The sequence below is a fragment of the Camelina sativa genome, chromosome 19 (genome assembly GCF_030686135.1).
Source record: "Camelina sativa cultivar CO46 ecotype springtype chromosome 19, ASM3068613v1".
Lineage (NCBI taxonomy): Eukaryota > Viridiplantae > Streptophyta > Magnoliopsida > Brassicales > Brassicaceae > Camelina > Camelina sativa.
The window spans coordinates 19,989,179-19,995,181 of record NC_141898.1 but is presented as its reverse complement, the minus strand read 5'-3'; the positions used below and the strand labels follow the sequence as shown (position 1 = coordinate 19,995,181).

Genomic DNA, 6,003 nt, shown 5'->3' with positions numbered 1-6,003 from the left:
TTCAATCTTATTCTTCTAACCACTCAACTAGCATCAAAGTACTATTAACTTGGGCATTGATCCTAGTCTAGTGAATAAACAAGCTAACAAGGGAATACTCATCATAGATCCCTAATGCAAATACTATACAATCCTACATGAAACATGCTAAACAAGATCCTAATGTGCAGTGCAAACTACATGAACACTCTTTTTTTTTATAAAGATTTTTGCAAAAATTTTCAAATTTTTAGGGTTTTTCTATGCCTTAGATGCTATGCAAGTATTAACATGATGATGCTAAAAATTTGAAATAAGAAAACAAAACACAACATCAAATGCTATCTCAAACCCTCCCCCAAACTTAAATCACACAGTCCCTGTGTGAAAGAAATTTGATTGAGGATTCAAGAGGAAAAACAATATACAAAACACAATATCAAATGCAATGATATCTACAAGTGAAGGTGATAGTGGTACCTTAGGGATTGTGGAAGTAGTTGTCCACATCCATCTGCATGCTGTCATAGGAGTAGTTGGGGTCTTGTTGGTGACTTGGAGGTGGAGATTGGGGCAGCTCGACGATGGGAATCGACCGGGACTCGGTCGAGTACGTGCTCGAGTGGGGGGGTCGAGCTGGACCACGAGTGTCAAAATGTTGACCTTGCTGCTGGTAGAACTGCTGGTAGAGTGCTGGATCCATGAAGTACTGGGGTGGGATGGGAGGGTAACCTTGATATCCTGGATAAGCAGCTGGAGGTGGGAAGCCATAGGTTGATATGGGCTGGAACTCGGCCGAGTGCATTGGAGGTGCTCGGTCGAGTGGGTGCTCGAGTGACCCGGTCGAGTACCTTGAAAATGGTTGTTCTCGGGTACTTGAGCTCCTCTTCCTCTGATTTGGCTCATACATTGAAGCCCTAGCTGGTTCCACAGGGTTCGCAACTCTAGCTAGTGCTCTAGTTGAGCTACTCCTCCTCAAAGGGCTTGATGGTGTAGGTGAAGAATTCCCACTCTTCAACTCAGCAATCTCCTTCTTTAAGCCCTTGATAGACTTAGCCATGTTGGTCACCTTCTTCTTCAGCTTATCAAACCTCTTCCCATGCCATTTGTTCCATTTTTGCAAAAGGGTTAATCTCTTGGTAGCCTCTCTCACTCCTCTACTATCTCTTGGGTTGAGCTCATAATCCTCAAAGTAAAATTGCTCCTCCCCATCAGCCATTTGCACATCTCCAGCTTCATCAACTCTAAGTTGAACTATCCCATCAAACAAATGCTCCTCAGCTGGCCAAAAGTCAATGTTGGCTCCTTCTTGAATGGTGGTGAGCTCTTGGTTAGGCAAAATCAGTTGCTTTTTCCCAAGTGTTAGAAGTTCAAAGTTGAAAATGTGATTCCCTTGATGCATCTCCTTGGCTAGGATGAGAGTAGAGGTGAGGTAGCTAGAGTCAATCCATCTTGGTGAAACCCTTTCTCCTCTAAGTGGAACCTTAGCAGCTTGTAGGATTGGAGTAATGATGCCTCCAATGGTTAGTGCTCCTCTTGATCCTTTATTCTCCAACTTGCCTACCCAACTTCTCAAGTAAATCATGTGGTCAATGAGCACCATTGCTAGGTCAGTCTCCACAGTGATCCCAAGAATGATGGTACCATTTCTTGCTTGGAAGATGACTCCATTGAGAGCCAAATCAATCATCTTTAGCTCCCCCTCATTAATGTTCCCAGTTTCCTTCCTAGCAAAGAAGGTGTTGGCAAGAGCTTTGTGGAAGTACCTTAGGACTGGGCTCCTTATCCTTGAACTCTTGGAATTGGAGGATGAGTAGTATTTGTTGTCCCCAATAGTTTCCCACACAGCATAGAGCTCTTCTCTTGGAATCATCAAACTCCTATTGCTCCCAACCTCAAAACCAAACACATTGGCTATCTTCTTCATTGAAAGTTCATACCTTTTCCCCTTGATTGTGAAAGCAATGTGACCAGCTCCAAACTCAGCATCCTTCCTTGCATATGTATGCAGCTTGACTGTGGCTAGAAACTCACAACTCTCTTCTTTGTAGCCCTCCATGCAAAGCCCCATAAACTTAGTTAGGTTGCTCTTCTCAAAGAGATACTCCACATCTTCACCAATGGCTAGCTTCTCCATGGTTTCCTTGTGTGGATATCTAGTCCCTAAGAACTCCATTCTCATGAAAGCATCATAAATTTGCCTTTTTGACAACCCACAAGACTCAGCTTCTCCATCATCCTCTATCTCTTCTTTTTCACTTTCTTCCTCACTCTCATTCTCACTCTCCTCTTGTTCAACCTCAACTGCTGGCCTCTTCCCTTTGGCCTTGTGTCTCCTCATGAACTCATTGAGAGTTGACTCCCTTTCCTCCTCACTTTCAGTCCTCTCAGGATCTTCCTCAACTCTCTCTCTCCTTGGACGCGGCATCTGGCTCGACCGGCTGCTCGAACCACCACTCGGTCAAGTGCATGATCGAGTGGGGCGTCGAGTGGCCCTTCCAGCTTCTCCTCTTGATTCAAGGCTAGCATCATGACGTTCCATGGAGGTTGCAGCGGTTTGTTGAGACTTCCTAGTGATTCTTGAAGACATTTTTCAAATAGAACTGAAGGGAATAGACTCAAAGCTCAAATTTAATAGGTTAGTGAACCAAAAACTTGAAAGAACTAAGCTTGAGCAAAAGATAAGCTATGAGAGAGACTTTAAAACTTGAATTCAATGGTCTTGAGCAAATGAGAGAATGTGAGAGGTATAATTTCGTGCAAGGTCTATATAAAGAAGCTAAGGGGACAAAGAGACAAGGGTGGAGCGTCCATACCATTCAAATATGAAATGGGAATCTTTGACATGATTTTTGCTGCCACTCGACCCCACACTCGACTGTACACGGTCGAGCACCTTGACTAAATTTTGAAATTTCAAAATTTTTCTTCTTGTTCTTCCCTCCACTCGATCGTTCTAGCGATTTGAAGATCAGATGGGCCTCAATTCCTTCCTAGCTCGGTCGAGTACCTCTCGTGGGTTGGTCGAGTGGGCTTGCGAGTCTCCTTCTCCAAGTCTAAATCTCTCCTTACCCAACTACATTTTCACCTAAAGGCCTGTCCAACACAAACATAAAAGAAAACACATCAAAACTACAAGGAAAATAAACCATATTTGCAAAGGATACCTTAGGGACTTCCTCCCTAGTGAGCTTGTTTAAAGTCACTAAGCTTGACTTTGGTGTCCTTTTTAAACCTTGTTTAGATACCAAGGAGGTGATGAAATCCTCCCTGGAACCTCTTGATCACTGTGAAGTTGATCCTTGATCACCTCACCCTTAACACACAAACCATGTTTCTTCTTGATTTTGAGCCTTGGTCTTGCCTTCCTTAAGGACCTCTTGTTCAGCTTAACTTGAAGATCCTCAACCATACTAGTCAACTCTTGAACTGACCTCTTAAGCTTTTCCACAGAATCATCTTGAAAGGAGAGCTTAGCCTTTGGAGATGCTTCACCACTTGAACCTTCTTGACCTCCTTTGTCCTTGATAGTAAAAGGTTGATCATCAATGGTAGGAAGGTTGGTTGGGTTATAGATGTTAAACTTCATGGCTATATCTTCAGCAATGTTCAAGGTCACAAGACCCTCTTTGACATCAATAACTGCTCCAACAGTGGCTAGGAATGGCCTTCCAAGAATGATTGGATTTTCAGGTTCCTTGTCCATCTCCAACACCACAAAATCAGTGTGAACCCTTGCCTTCCCTATCTTGACTGGAACATTCTCCAACCTTCCAACTATCTCCTTGTTTGACCTATCAGCTAGACATATATGAAGGTTGGTGGATTTGAAATCAGTTCTCCCAAGCTTTTGTGCTATGGAGTATGGCATCACACTTGTTGAAGCTCCCAAATCACAAAGGCATTGGTTGTAGTGAAGATAGCTAAGTGTGAAAGGCAGATAGAATGGACCTGGATCCTTAAGCTTGATTGGAATGATAACTCCTCCAAGGTCCTCAAGATCCTTCTCATCTTGAGCTTCAGCTTTCTTCTTTGACAAATCAAGCAAAAAGTCTTTGTAGAGAGGATATGGATCATACTGTTCCAAGGCAGGTCCTCTCTCTTTTGTGCCTTGAAACATCCTGGGAATGGAAGAGGTGGCTTGTAAGCAGGAGGAATGTACTTAGCAGGCTTGACAGCTTCTGAGTCTACAGCTCGATCGACCACTCGAGCATGCACTCGGTCGAGTGGCTGTTCGAGTACCTGGTCGAGTGCAATAACGGACTACAGTTGCTTTGCACAAACGTCACTTGGGGCTTGAGTAACTAATGAATTCCCCCAAACTGGGACTTCACTGTCCTCAGTGACTTCCTCATCAGAGATATGAATGGCTTTTGCAGTGAACTCCCTTGGATTTTGAACAGCTTTTCCAGGGAGTTGGTTGGGTTTAGGAGCTGAAGTAGAGGCAATGTTGCTCTCCATATACTTCATTCTGGAGTTGAGACCTTCAAACTTCATGTTCAGATCATTGTACTGTGATGTGAGCCTTTGATTCAACTCAGCAAACTGCTTGGCTTCCTCAATCTTGCCTTGTGTTTGCCCAATCAACAACTGTTGCATCATTGCTCTTAACTCTTGTTCCTGGCCTTGGTTAGTCTGAAACCCTGGTGGGGGACACACTTGGTGTTGTTGCTTGGAGATGTAGTTTTGTTGCTGTTGTTGAGGCTGAGGAGGTGGATAGACTTGGTCTTGAGGATTGGCCACATTGGTGCTCCTATAAGAGAGATTGTTGTTTTTGAAACCTCCTTGGTTGTAGCCTTTGAATCCTCCCTGGTTTTGCATGTAGCACAACTCAGCAAATTCAGGCTCCCCCTCTTAAACTGGAGCTTCTTCTTCACCAATGAAGTGAATAGACTTGGACTGGCTGAGGAGTATCTTGTCAAGTTTCTCATTGACCATCTTCAAATCCTTCTTATACTTGTCCTCTTGATCAGTGGAGGAGCTCCTTATTGTCCTATCATAATCCTCATTATAATTGCCATCAGATTGAGCAAGATTCTCAACCAATTCCCATCCTTCTTCCACATTCTTGTTGAGGAAGTTGCCATTAGAGGCTGTGTCAAGAAGCATTCTTATCTTGGGGAGCACTCCTCTATACAAGGTGCTTAGAAGTGACTCATTGCTGAAGCCATGGTGAGGACACTGAGTCTGGAATCCTTTAAACCTCTCCCAAGCTTCACAAAAGCTCTCATTATTCCTTTGAGCAAACCCAGAAATTTCATTCCTCAACCTAGCAGTCCTTGCATTGGAGAAGAACTTGGCCAGAAAAGCTTTCTTGCATGCATCCCATGTGGTGATAGCTCCAGTAGGAAGAGTCTTCTCCCAAAGGTGAGCTTTGTCTCCAAGAGAAATGGGAAGAGCCTTAATTTGAATCCATCTTCACTCACTCCATTGATCTTTGTGAGTCCACATATTCTGTCAAACTCATCAAGGTGATCTAGTGGATCCTCCATTGGCAACCCATGAAATTTGTTGGCTTGTATCATTGAGATCAATCCACTCTTGATCTCAAAGTTATTGTTTGCTACTGAAGGTGGCACAATTCCAGCCCTTTGGTTGTGGGTATTGGGTGCATCTCCTGCACCAATGTGCCTTGGTCTCTGCTCATGGATAGTTTGTTGCTCCATGATGTCTTGACCTTGTTGTTGTTGAACTACTCTTCTTTGCTTATGTCTCAAACCCTTTTGTAGCCTGTGGATGTTGTCAATAGGCTGTTGAAGACTATCTTTGCCTTTTGACCTTGTGTGCATCAACAAACTCTACTACAGACTCGAACAGGTACAGGGTCGAGCGCAGGCTCGAGTGGGTGGTCGAGTCGACTGGGAAGTAATGGCTATTTAGGTCCGGCTTCTGGCTCGATCAAGTGCTCGATCACAGCTCGGTCGAGTGGTGGTCGAGTAGGTGGTCGAGTGGGTACCTGAAACACAAAACAGCCAAGCAAAGGAAGATTAGAGTTCAGTAACTTCACAAGTGTTTAAACGAACT

At 44.0% G+C, this 6,003-nt stretch overlaps 1 non-coding gene across 1 annotated transcript; it reads left to right on the top strand.

Annotated features, from left to right (window-relative positions):
• The first annotated feature begins 5,143 nt into the window (after positions 1 to 5,143).
• On the top strand, positions 5,144 to 5,250 carry LOC147920835 (small nucleolar RNA R71). The gene has a single exon (XR_015591846.1). It is a non-coding gene; the product is annotated as a small nucleolar RNA R71 (small nucleolar RNA).
• The last annotated feature ends 753 nt before the right edge of the window (positions 5,251 to 6,003 follow it).